This window comes from Alligator mississippiensis, chromosome 5, assembly GCF_030867095.1.
Source record: "Alligator mississippiensis isolate rAllMis1 chromosome 5, rAllMis1, whole genome shotgun sequence".
Taxonomy (NCBI): Eukaryota; Metazoa; Chordata; order Crocodylia; family Alligatoridae; genus Alligator; species Alligator mississippiensis.
In genome coordinates this window covers 147,602,789-147,615,756 of record NC_081828.1, presented here as the reverse complement: position 1 = coordinate 147,615,756, position 12,968 = coordinate 147,602,789, and positions in this window count along the sequence as shown.

Below are 12,968 nucleotides of genomic sequence, written 5' to 3'. Positions count from 1 at the left end.
TTTAGAGCCTCCAACCGGATGGGCTAGAAGAGTGTTCCCGGAGGAACTCTAGTCCGCCTCTCTTCTTTTCTATCCGCAACTGTAACTCAAGCAAGTTTTTCAGCCTGCACCGCGACCATCTCGGTGTAAGTAAACAATCTTAAAATCAACTGTTACGCGTCTGTGCCTAATTCTAGCTCGGCGACCTCCCTCTCCGACCCGGCCTGCCCGGGCTGCCGGCCACAGCCCGCGTGCAGAGCGACGAAAGCGACCCGGGGTCAGACCCAGCGCACACAGTATATATTATCACTAACCAAAACAGCCTCCACTTCTCCCACCTCCTTTTTTAAGGTTTAAAGTAAATACTGGAGTATAAAAAACCCATCAAACACACAGTTCTGTAAAAAAAAGAAAAAGAATAACATCTCCCCCCAGTACATCTATCCTTATAAAACCATCAGAAACACACCTGAAAGAAACCTGTGTTCAAGGTCAATGACAATGTACTGACCTTCAGTGCATGTAGATTCCTTTCTTATTCAAAATACCGAGTTTTTTAAACAAACATACAAATCATCCTCACCTAATCATTAAAAGAGCAGAATGCCGTGTCAAAAAACAAAAACATTAGCATCAGTTACCACTGAATAAAAGAAGATTCCCACATACAAGAACTTTAAAAACAGAATAAAGTTTCGTTTTAAAATATACCTTCCCAATGCAAATAATTTCAAATAACTTAATAATTTAAAATGACTTAAAAACAATGCTGCTATTATGTGCTCAACAGTAATTCATATAGCATTTGATCCAAAGCCAACTGAAACCAAGGGAGTCTTTCTATTGACTTTAATGGGCTTTGGATCAGACCCACAGAGCTTTGAACATCAGCATTTGTTGTAGTTGAAAAGCAAATGTTTGCCCGTATGCCAGAATTACCTCCTTTCTCTTCCAAAAAGCAGCAATGGAATTTTTAAATTTCACTTAAATCATCAGGTAGTTCTTAAGCATGTCAGGGCTGGCTGGATTATTTCTTATTACTCAGCAATAGAAAATTACAGGACCACATCCAAAAGGCGACTAATTAAAATCAATCCAAAATATTAAGGACAAAATATGATCATCTCAAGAGCAATTCAGGGATCAATATGAAAAGAATAATTGACAATCTAGTCACTAGTGAAAGGGAATTCACACCACAATCTTATTGAAGTCTTTTCAATGATTACAACTCTACTGTGAGAATCTGACCTTGACTGTGTTATCTCTGCTTGCCATACATTTTTTACCATAACAAAAGATTTGTGTATGGAAACTGAGCCATCTGCTAGCAAACAGTAATTTATTTAGCTTTGCTTTACAAAAACTGAAGTAAATATTGTAATTGCAATAACACAGAAGTTCTTGAGACTACCTTTGCATCAATTCTTCCTTCCAGGTTACGGCTAACTTATCAAGAAGACATGGGACCTAACTCAAAGCCAAAACTTCAGTCCCAGGTGTAAGAGGACTCATTAACATTCCCATTAAATAGCTCTTTGGTATATAAAAAAGCATGGTGAAATCATTAGCTTTGGACATTGGTGGTGGTTTGGCATTTGGGAATTGAACCCAAGTCTCCTGTGTGGCAGACAAAGATTCTACAACCAAACCACAGGGGACTCCAGCTTTGAACATTATGTTCATTCAAAAAATTTAAAATAAAAAAAAAACACCCTGTATTTGACACATTTTAACATGTTTATTATTTCTGATCTGATTTGCCTATGTGGGAATTGAATCCAAACCTCTAGTTGCAAGAAAATATTGGTACTGACCAATATTAACAATGACAAACTCTCGTGAGAATTGCTCTTTCCCTGCTCCCCTCCATGCCACTGCATATAACAATTAATAAACCTCTTGTGTTCCGTCTTCTCTCAAAATACTTACCTGAATGCATTAGGTGCAGAGAAAGAAAGAGAAACCGTTTGCAGAAGGGCTGAGAACCATGGCAGCCTGGACAACCATGCAAAATCAGCTCAAGAGAGAAATGGTGCTGAACTGGAACAAAAGCAACACTTGCTTCGTAAAAATAAAACCCAGCCCTACTGTTATCATGGGCATGATTTCTTTTATCCCTGGTAAATCAAAGCCAAATGCATTACTGTTCACTAGCAGGTGGCTTAGTGGCCATGCGTGAATCTTTCGTTAGGTTCAAAATATATATATCATGGCAAGCAGAAATGATGCAGAATAGTTTAGCTCTGAATCTTGCGGCTGGCTTCTTTGCGGTACTGCTTCTTCCAAGGGAGTGTCTCCTTGTTGGAGAAGATAGAAACCTGCCAAGGACTTCTAGGGGATCACTGATTTCTGTCCATCATGGGACTGTTCTTGCATTTCTTTGCTCATCTCCACTCAATAATCTTAGGTTAAACATTGCCCTGGCTCCTCTCCTCATCATCCCTCCTGCCACACGTTGTCCTCCCATGACACTTGCTGTCCAGGTATGATTAAAAGCTAGTTCAGGCTGTCGCAGGGCACCTCAGTGCCTGCTCCCGGGGTAGAGACTGCCAAGGGGAGAGAGCCCTGGCAGAACATAACGAGCCCAGCTGAGGGTGGCCAGGGTAATGAGCGCAGCTGCGGGTTGCCGGAGTAACGAAGGGGAGCCAGCTGCTTGTAGGAGGCAGGGCCTGGCCCTTATAAAGCCCAGGGCTGAGGCCAGGCTGGCAGGTCCCTACCAGCAGCTGGAGAGGCAGGAGCTCCCTCAGTCAAGTTATGGATAAAAGCCTGATCGCAAGTATAGCTCACGATAGCTCTGGAGGCTTGAGCCATAATGTTAAGTTATAGCCAGGGGTTTAGGTTGTAGCCGTGTTGGCCTAAGGATATAGGCAGACAAGGTTCCTTGGGTGAATTTGATATCTTTTATTAGACCAACCCAAATGGTTGGAGAATAGTTATTAAGCAAGCTTTCGGGTTCAAAAACCCTTCGTCAGGCTAAGGACGCTGCAGCAGTTGGTGTGTGCTCTTCCTGGATGGAATGAAAAGTAAAGAAGCCAGGGGCTGGGCTGGGCTGGGGAGTCAGTTGCCAGGCAGATTGTAATGTATCAAAAATCCAATGTCTGTGTTTAGTCCCTGATCTCTAGTATTCAGGAGGTTGATGAAATGGAGCTCATAGGCTCATCTCTGGGAAGTGTTGTGTAAATTTCCCTTGAGGATCAGGACTGAGAGATTGGAGAGAGAGTGGCCCTCCTGTGAGAAATGTGCCCCCACCAGTAATTGAGTGTTTCCGTCTTTGATGGATTTCCGGTGTGCGTTCATTCTGGCGCGCAGTTGTTGTCTGGTCTCTCCTACATATCTTCCATCAGGGCATTTGGTGCATTGGATGAGGTATACTACATTCCTGGAGGTGCAGCTGTAAGATCCTGGGATGCTGATGGCTCTGTTGTGGGGTGTAGTAATAGTGGGGGTGGAGTTATAGCCAGGCGGCTTATGTTAAGTTATAGCCTAGGGGCTTGTTTTGCTTTGGTGTTGTGTATTACACCGGTGGTTTGGGAGAGGCTATTAGGGGTTGGAGGAGGCCTCATAGGGACCCCAGAGGAGTGGGGGACCCTAGTGCCTGGGAAGGGCGCAGTAGCCTTAAAGGGGCCTCACGTAGGAGCGTGAGGACCCTGACACCAGTAAGGGCATCACTTGCGGGGTGCATAGACCCCAGCCCCAGGGTGGGGCACTTTTAAGAGCCCAGCGTGGGCATAGAGAACCCCAAAAGGGGGCAGTATTATTAAGGAGCCCAGCGGGGCCCAGAAGGTCCCAGAGAGGGGACCATTGCAAGGCCCAAGTCGGGCAATGATTGAGAAGCCCTGGAGCGGGGCAGTATTGAGAAGCCCAGGATGGGCGTGGTGGACCTGGTGACAGGCCTGCACTGCAGGAGAACCCAGAAGAAGGGAGGTGCTGCGGTGACCCCAGGAAAAAGGGGGTAGTAGTGCAATAAGCCCGAGGGACAGGGTGCTGCGGTGACCCCAGGGAAAAAGGGGATAGCGGCACAGCGTCTAGGAAAGGGGAAGCAGTGCGGTGGGCCTAAAAAACCGGTGACCCGATAAGAAGTCCTAGAGTGGACAAGAGTCCTGAGGAGGGACATATTTTAGGGGAAGCCCGGAGGGGGCATATCGAGAGCCCCAAAGGAAGTAGACTAGAGAGAGAGAACCCAGAAAAGGGGTACACCAGGTGCCCCGAGTGGGGCGACGTTAGGGAAGGCCTGAGAGGGAGAGGGCAAGTATGCAGAGAAGGCCCAAGAGAGCGGGCAAGTGTTTATGTTGACAGTCCAATGTCTGGTACATTTGTGAGGCTTGGGGCGTGGTATTAGGGGTTGGTAGGAGCCACGCATAGCCCATAAGGCTAGGGTGTCTGAGGAGCACCCATCATATCGGGAGACCCCAGGAGGTCCAGAAACACACGGGGACAGAGGTCCCAGCTAACCGTGCCCAGGGAGTCATAGGCAGCCTCCCAACTTTATACTAAACAGCAAAGACGTGGTGGGCGAGAATCTAGGAAGCCTTGGGCCGACTTGGCACGGTAAAGGGGGCCACAAGGAGATCACGGCCCTCCTGAAGCACCCTGCTGCTACACAGGCTTTTAGCTAAGAAGGCCAGAGATAAGGCACGGGGGTGGGGAATGATCATCTCTTCTGCTCCTGCCCCAAATGCACTACAAGAAGGTCCCAGCCACTCAGAACCTTCCCCCTCCCAGGTCCTGAGGGCAGTGAAATCAATGGCCAGGACATTGCCAAAGGCTATAGGAAGCCACCACATTATATTGACCTCACCCTCTGTCCCAAAGCCTGCCCAGAGATGGAGAGAGGGGTTCCCAACTGCACTTATATGGGGGGAGGGGGCAGTTCAGCAGTGGGTTCAGGAGGAAGCCTCCTCACTCCTGCAGGGCTAAATGTAGTCTTGTTTCTTCCTGCTGCTGCCCTGGGAGGGAGGAAAGGAGGCAGAGACAAGCAAGATGTGGGGTACTGTTGCCAGCGGTGGCCTGAGGTGGACAGAGACAGACAGACATGTAACTTTCTTCTAACCTAAAAAGGAGCAAGGGGTCATCTGGGCTGGCTGCTGGGCTATCCAAGATGCCTCTCACCCTGACCATCTCCATAACATAGGTAGCTGGAGTTCCGCTGAGATGCAGCAGCCTGAGGACAGGCCTGCGGCAGGGAAAGAGAAGTCTCTCCTTTCCCCCTGAACTTTGGCACCTGCCTTCTGGGCAGGAAATAAACCCTGGAGAGGACATGCCTGCAGGAAAGGCAAAGCTGTGCCCCCCAGCCCTGCTCACCTCTGCTTATCATCAGTCAGATTGAGGGAAGCAAGCCCTACCAGGAAAACCTGCACCTTGCGTATGAGAAAGTCAGAAACAACTTGGGTTGGCAGACAGGAATTTTACCCCATGATCAGGTTTGTATGGACTCTGGAGGTTTTTGCTTTCCCCTGTAGCAAGGGGCATGGCCTTATACCGGGGATCTCTTGAACATATATTGAGAACATTTCATAGAAGCAGATTCCCCTGCATTACCAGTGGCAGGTTAGGGTGTCAGGCTGGGGTTGACAGTAGTCATATGTAGAGTTTAGATTATGATTTGTATAGGATGGTATGGATAGGGATGATCCTGCCTCATGCAGGGGGTTGGACTAGATGACCTCTGGAGCTCCCTTCCAGCCTTACTTCTCTATGAGAAGGCCATACTCTGGCTCTCAGTTGTGCTCAGAAGGATATGCCATGATGAAAACAACAGTACAGCCCTCATATCATCTTTCTGTACTCAGACAGCAAGGAAAGGGAAGAGTGGGGAAAAAAAGATCTAGTATCCTTTAAAACATGGGTGCTCAATGCCCAGTCCACAGGCCAGATATAGCTCCCAGTGCTCCCCATGACCTTGGGAGCTCCACAGGCTGTGGCCCTGTACACTAGATCCAGCATGCAGGGCAGCATGGGGCTCAAACCTGGTGCATGGGGCTGGGCAGAGGCAGCACAGGGGCCCCAGAGCCTAGCACAGGTGGTGCAGGGTTTCAGTGTCCCAATCCCAGTGCAAAGGCTGGGGGGGAGGAAGGAGTGGCACCAGGCCTCCAGAGCCCAGTCCCCATGCTCAGGACTGGGCTGAGGCAGCAGGGAAACCTAGAGCCCTGAACCCTGCATGTGAGACCAGATGGAGGTAGCACTGGCCCCACACAGCCTGGCAGAGGCAATGTGGGATCCTGGGGCCCCAATCCTAGTGCACAGGATCCAGTCCAGGCCCTGCACCATGTATTTGGCCTGAGTGGCTGAAAGATGAGTGCCACTGCTCTAAACAAAGACCAACTTCAGCAAGTCACATGCCATTTGAAGTAACTAGGAGGAGCTATTTAAAAAAAAAAATTGGATTGGTTTGTTTTTCCTTGAAAAACTATAGAAGTATTAAACTCTACTCGCAGTTATAAATTATTTTTCAGGCTCATGAGGATCTCTCATTTTGCCAAGAATGAGTCATGCACAAATAAAATGAAACCAACAAAGAAAAGAACTCTCATACCATGTGTATGTGGGTGATCCTTTGAAAAACTTGTAATTATTTTTTTAATTCCACAGCAGCCAACAGGATGTGTTTCTGATGAGCAAGCCAGAGCGAACCTGGATGACTGGACTGTAGGCGATAAATGCTTATTCTTTCTAGAAAAGTACATAACCAAAGAGCTCCTTTGCCTATACAGGTGTTGCTAGCTCACTGAGCACCCAGGGTCAGGTTGGAGGTACGGTGAGGGTACACTGAGCACTGTAGACTAGGGTGGCTGGACAAAGTGAAGGTCTTACCTATCTGGGCTACTGCTGCCACTGCTGTTGCTGCAGTGTCAGCTTCAGCAGCAGCCTTGTGGCCAGGCTCCCTAGGAGCAACCATAGGGCCCTTGTCACTCTCCACACCTCCCCCGACTCTGGTATTCAAGTATTAGATGCCTGCTCTGGCAAAGGCTGCCCAGGAAGGGATGGGGAAAAGCACCATTCCACTTACTCCACCCCACTCCAAACATACTGCTTGATGCAGTGCGTCACAGAGTAACCAAAAAAAATTTTTGAGATACCCTGCTCTATAGGCAGTCTGCCCAGCTCTCACTTGCCATGCCATGATGTTAGTTGATGTGCAGAGTCCAGGAGGCTGCCCTGTTCTTATTACAGTGACCACCCACATTGTGGTCCTGGCCTTATGGGTCAATTGCATGGCTCCGTACCTCCCCAACACTGTGCCTTGCAGGTGGCATCCTTACAGATGTTCTACCAATTGCTGATGCAGCCCCTCTTTGGGCCTTTTGACCCCTTGACTTCTCTCAGCCCCACTCCACGCCCTCAGACTGCTCAATCGCTCTGCACAACCCCTTCCCAGGCTGCCAGACCAGTCAGTCTCCCTCTTGGCCCCACTTGGGTTGCCAGACTCCTTGGTCTCTCCCAACCACTCCCAGGGCTACCAGACCCCTCGGTCTCTCTCCTGGCCCCTCTCCAGGCTGCCAGCCCCTTTTGGTCCCTCATCCTGCACCCTTTTAGTTCTCCACTTTCCTGGCCACTCCCCAAGCCCTCAAACCAGTCTGGTCTGATGCTCTATTCCCAGCCCTTTGCTGGGCCACTGGACCCTTCTGGTCCCACTATACTCACTGGGCCACTCTATGCCTCAGGCCCCTCGCTGGGCCTCACTATCCAGGCCCTTGGATCCATCTTGTCCTGCCCTTGTCCTTGCCTCCACAGGCCCCTCACTGGGCTGCTGGAGCGATGTGGTCCCAGTTTTCCCTGACCCCTCATTAGACCTCTGGACTCATGTGATCGTCCTTACCAAGTGCTTTTCTGTCAGGTTGGGCTCCCCTAGCCTTTCCCCTCCATGGAGTAACCCACAAGGCAGTGGGAGCCAAGGATCCCCATCCTCACCTTTCCCTAGAGTGTCCCACGCATGGCATTTCATGGAGGCTGCCCCACCACAGGCAGCCCCACCAGGCTAACCAGCCCCAGTAGGGTGCAGTTTCAGGTCTTACCCAGAACTGGTCTTCAGGCCTATCTGATCTTGCTCGTCCCTCTCTGGACTCCCGTTGGATGTCCTATGCCTCTCCTTGGCTGCTAACCACGGGGCCCCTTAGCCCTGGTTCCCTCTCTCATCCAAGTCTTTCATCTCTGGCCCCCAGCTCTCTCTTGAACCCCTTTCCTTAATCCCTAATCATCAGATGACTTAGCACCTGCCATCATCATCCCAGGCTGCTTGCTCCTTGACCCCTTCCTCTCAGTTGTAGCCACACAAGGACCTTTGACTTCTTCTAGGTCCTGCCCTGCCTAAGGCCAGACAAGAACTCCAGGCTCTCCCAGCTCTAGCAGTCTTTGCCGCGCTCTATTTTATCCATTGGCCCCTCCTGGGCCCCAGCCTTGCACAGGTCAGTTGAGATACCCAGGGTCAGTCCTCTGGCTGTCAGCCCTCTTGTCTGTGTGGGTCCACCCTCTTGGGCCACTCCATACATTGCTCCACGCTCTCTGGGCTCAGAGCCCTCCATAGGTCTTTCTACACAGCCTCTTCCTTCTCTGGGCTCACCTGGACCCTGTATTGTGCCCTGCTTACTGGGTTCACCCAGACTCTCCACCAGGTCTCTCAGCCCCTCTCCCAAGGTTCACCTGGCCTTTCACTAGGCCCTTGTGCACTCAGTCCCCTCTCTCAGGACTCTGGACCCCTACAATGGGTCCCCAGGAACCTTCTCCATCCCCTTAGTTCCTACGCAAACCTCCAGATGTTATTCTCCTTGCTGACATTCAGGAGTGGCAGCCATCCTGCTGGGTAATGTTCCTTCACCAGTTTCTAAGATGTTACTGCCCCACTCCCAGCCCTAGTTAAGCTACTGTTTTCCAAACCAAGAACCATAGCAAGACAGTCATTAATATCAAAATCAAACAAGCTAATAAATTAAAAGGAAAATCCTGTACTGTTATATGAATAAAACAAAGGCAATACAAAACAAAAATGAAACTGTGAAGTGAGTAAAATAAAAGCAACAACAAGTTAATCCATTTACTTCAAGGTTAGCTAAGGACATGAGTTAAACTTCATTCTTAACTCACACTGTCATATTCATGTGGTGCTAAACATAGAACAAAAATGCACTGGTATGATCATTATGCACTCTTCTGAAATCATGGAAACCTAAGCACAGGTGGCTGTGTCACAAAGACTGTAAGCATTACAGTAAAAGTTCCTTGCTTTTGTCAGATTAAATAAAATAAGACTAAACAAAACACTCTTCCATGGCAATCACCTGTAAGAATAGTAACTATAATCATAATCTATTATGATAAATTTTAGTGCCAGGTGTCAGCAAAAGATAAAAACAGTGACTGGCATATATGACATAATTATTGTTAAGAAACAGTCACGTACTGAGCAATCTTAACAGAGCAGCCTTCCCCATTCCTGCACTTGGCCATAATCTCTTTTGCCTCCCTTTGACAGAAGAACAAAGTAGGTCTACCTGGAGTCCTGTATGTATTGCACGTAAACAACTAGGTTCTCACACCCAGTAAAATACAATAATAATAATGGGGAAAAAAGGTCAGGAGAAGCTACAAAATCCATTATCCAATGCGGAGTCTGGTGGCTGTTCTCTTAGCATTTAAAAACTGATCTGAACAGGAAACGGTGGAATAAGAAATCATCCACAGACTGCATTGCATTAAGTATGGTCTAAACAGGGACTATGGATTCTTATCCCATTATGTGCATTAGCTTTTGCAACTCCTTTATTCCTGTTTGCCTCTCCCAAAGCTGCCTCCCCCCACATCCTTTCTGTCTTTTGTATTCAAATTTCTCTTTCCTTATATGCTACTGTGCATGCAATTTTCACAGCATTTGATGAAGTGAGTTTCAGCCCGTGAAAACTTGTGCTATACACCTACTTCGGTTAATCTACAAGGTGGAAAATCTACCCTGCTTTCTACTTGACCTTAGACTAACACTGCTAATTTCTCTCTGACCTTACATGCCCAGGTCCAAGGCTGCAGTTTGGTGACTAGCCAATTCTGATGGACCAAATTAAAGCAACCCAGAGCCTCAGGCATACCATAAAATTGATCCTTTCCAAGGCTCTTTTCTCTCCATTTGGACTGGCAAGGCCAGAGAACTACATCCTCCCCCAGACAGGCAGCAGCAGCGTGGAGTTCTGTTCTCCCTCCACTAGCAAGAACAGGGAATGCCGTTACTCTCCAGTGCAGCAAGAGAGCTCTCAAGTACTTGCATCCAACTGCAGGCATACACTCTTGGATGGTGGTTTAGATCTGCTGTACATTCCCCAAAACACTGCCACAGTCTTCTGCTGGTGAGACAACCCAGAGCAGTGGATTTTGATATTACTCTCTCATTGAGATGCATGGAAAAGTTCACCACTTTCAGAGCTGGTTTCAAGCTGTCTGCAGCCTCAGGTGGACATTGTTACCCTAGTTAACCTTATGTTTTCAAGGTCTTCCTGACAGCTGTGCCAGTCACTTAATTTATTTTTTAAACAAGCAGAGATCAAGAGCTGGGCCAGGAGTGTCTCTGACCCAAAGGAGGATCTGGGATTATTGCAATTCTTTGGGCCTAGATTTTTTCTTATAGGATAGAAACTTCTGATAAATTAACATTTTTCCCCCTGTCCACTCCAGCTCAAGAAAATCCCTTGGTATCTTGTTTCGTTTTTCTCATTCTATCATTAGGAACATCTTGTGCAATAACTCTGCCATTTTTATTTTGTTGTTTTTACAATGGGTTCACACATTCACTGACATTAATCATAGCCTTGCTGCACTTTCTCTTTGTTTATTCTGCATGGTTTCTCCTGTGAGCCCTTGGATCAGATCTGTCTATTCCAGGAGTCAGTGCTGGCACAAATGAATTTGCCTGTTCCTTAGAGATAGCACCCAACTGCTGAGTTTTGGTGTTTACTCATTTGTTTGTACTCAAGTGTGTACCACATGCCAATAAAGCAAGATCCAAGGAAGCAAGTGGGGGTCATCTGACCCAACTTCTTACTGCTTATTTTCTGAAAGGGAATAGGAACATGTAAATTTGCAAGTGCCTGCAGGTCATTGACAACAGAGTGAGTGGACAGAGCAGCTCAGTGGTGCCAAATCTCACTTTTATTTAGAGTTATGTGCACTTACTATTTCTCCCCTCTATCCTCAATGCCTAGACATTTCTGATAATATGCAAATCTTGGTTTTCACTTTTTAAAAAAATTGTTTCCATTCCTCATGCTTATAGAAAAAAAAATGAAAACTTGGACCCTGAAGGCTCAAAACAAGAAATTCCAAAAATATTGTATTTTTAAAACCTCTTGATTGACAGAATGTGGAACTGTTTATTTTTTAATGATGAAGACTGCATCCGTATGAAGGTCAGGTAGGCCATGTTGCACCATATCAAAGCCATGGATAGCCAGTCCTTGTGCAGCACTCAGTAGAGGAACCAGCCAGTACAGAAACAATGTGGATCCCTAATGAAAGTCTTTGTCACATCTGACAAGCAGTATTTACCTCAGATTAAATTCAATTTTTTGTGCTAATGAGGGCTGTGACCAATCTTCTTCTAAAAATGTGTCTGTAATAAAAGCAGACAGGCTAAACAACATGCCAAACTAAAGATATTATGCCTTACTCAAACAAAATCTTTCACTGGATTTTAAAGGACTCATCCTAAATTACAGCCTTTATGTTATTTTACTGTAATTCTTGCTGTCCTCAATTCCCATTAGCCCATACCCTGTAGTACACTGTACTTCACAGGTCTGGGGAATATAAAAATAGTATAATGCAAAAGTATTATTTGATTTTTGCACAAAGATCCAAACCTAGTCTATCATCAAAAAGTGTGCATGGGGCGAGGAGTAGTAAGTGAAACATAAGTTATAACTCTACATAAGAGAAGGGAAGCCAAAGAGAAAGAAACAAGCCTAGAGAGACAGTCTAACCTCCACGTGCATGTTGCATATCACTACACGTCAACAAATATCAATTTTTGATCTTGCATGCAAAAAGCACAGCTAGGGATTTTCAAGTCATGCAAACATACCTGTCATGCAAAGACAGTGTCTAGTCCACCAAATTAAGTGAACAAAAAACTGAAAGAGCTAACAAAATTGCTGTATAAGGACAACTTAAAGACCATCATTATATTAATTTGTGATGAAAATTTAAATCTGGTAGACAGCCTTTGCCTTCCTACTGCACTAAAGAGAGAGAGCCTTTCAAATTAAGCTTGTACAGGTTCTTGGGCTGTTGAATGTCTTTTACTGAAGTAAGAATACCTACAAAGATACTCATTCTGTTTCTGAATAGTGCTACAAGATCACTGTTTTAAATTAGGCAGCCACAAGTGATCTATTTTTGAAAGGCCCTTGACTCAAGGGTCTCATGAGAAGGACAGTGGCCCAGCAGCAAATAGCAGGAGGATCACCATGAAAGTCAATGGAGTAACGCTGGCATAGAATCAATTTAAGTGGCAGAAACACACACAACAGGTTTAAAATGTAGGTATACATTGTCAGTACAAAATATAAGCCTATATAACATACCAAGGGTTTTTTAACTTTCCAGGCTCCAGCACCCCTCACTAGCCTTAAGGTACCCATGTATAGCAATGCATGGTGAATTGTGTGGCACCCATTCACAATTGTGAATTGTGTGGCACCCATTTTCAAAAACGTATTATTACAGTGCTTTACCTCCTAGTAGACAGGTTGGGGCAGTGGGGGTGGGGGATCAGCCAGCTAGAGGCAAACCTGCATCTTCGCTTATCTCCTCACACCTCTAAATATCCTCCAAAGGATCTGATAGCACCCTGGTTGAGCACCACTCACACAGACCCAGGATTAGTTGAGACAGCGGCAAGACAGCTAGAAAACTATGGGCAAGTAACTAAAACTATGGCACCCCAAAAGAAGAAGTACCCTGTTTGAATATTAAAATTCTCTCTCCAGGAGGCTGGCTCAAAATCCATG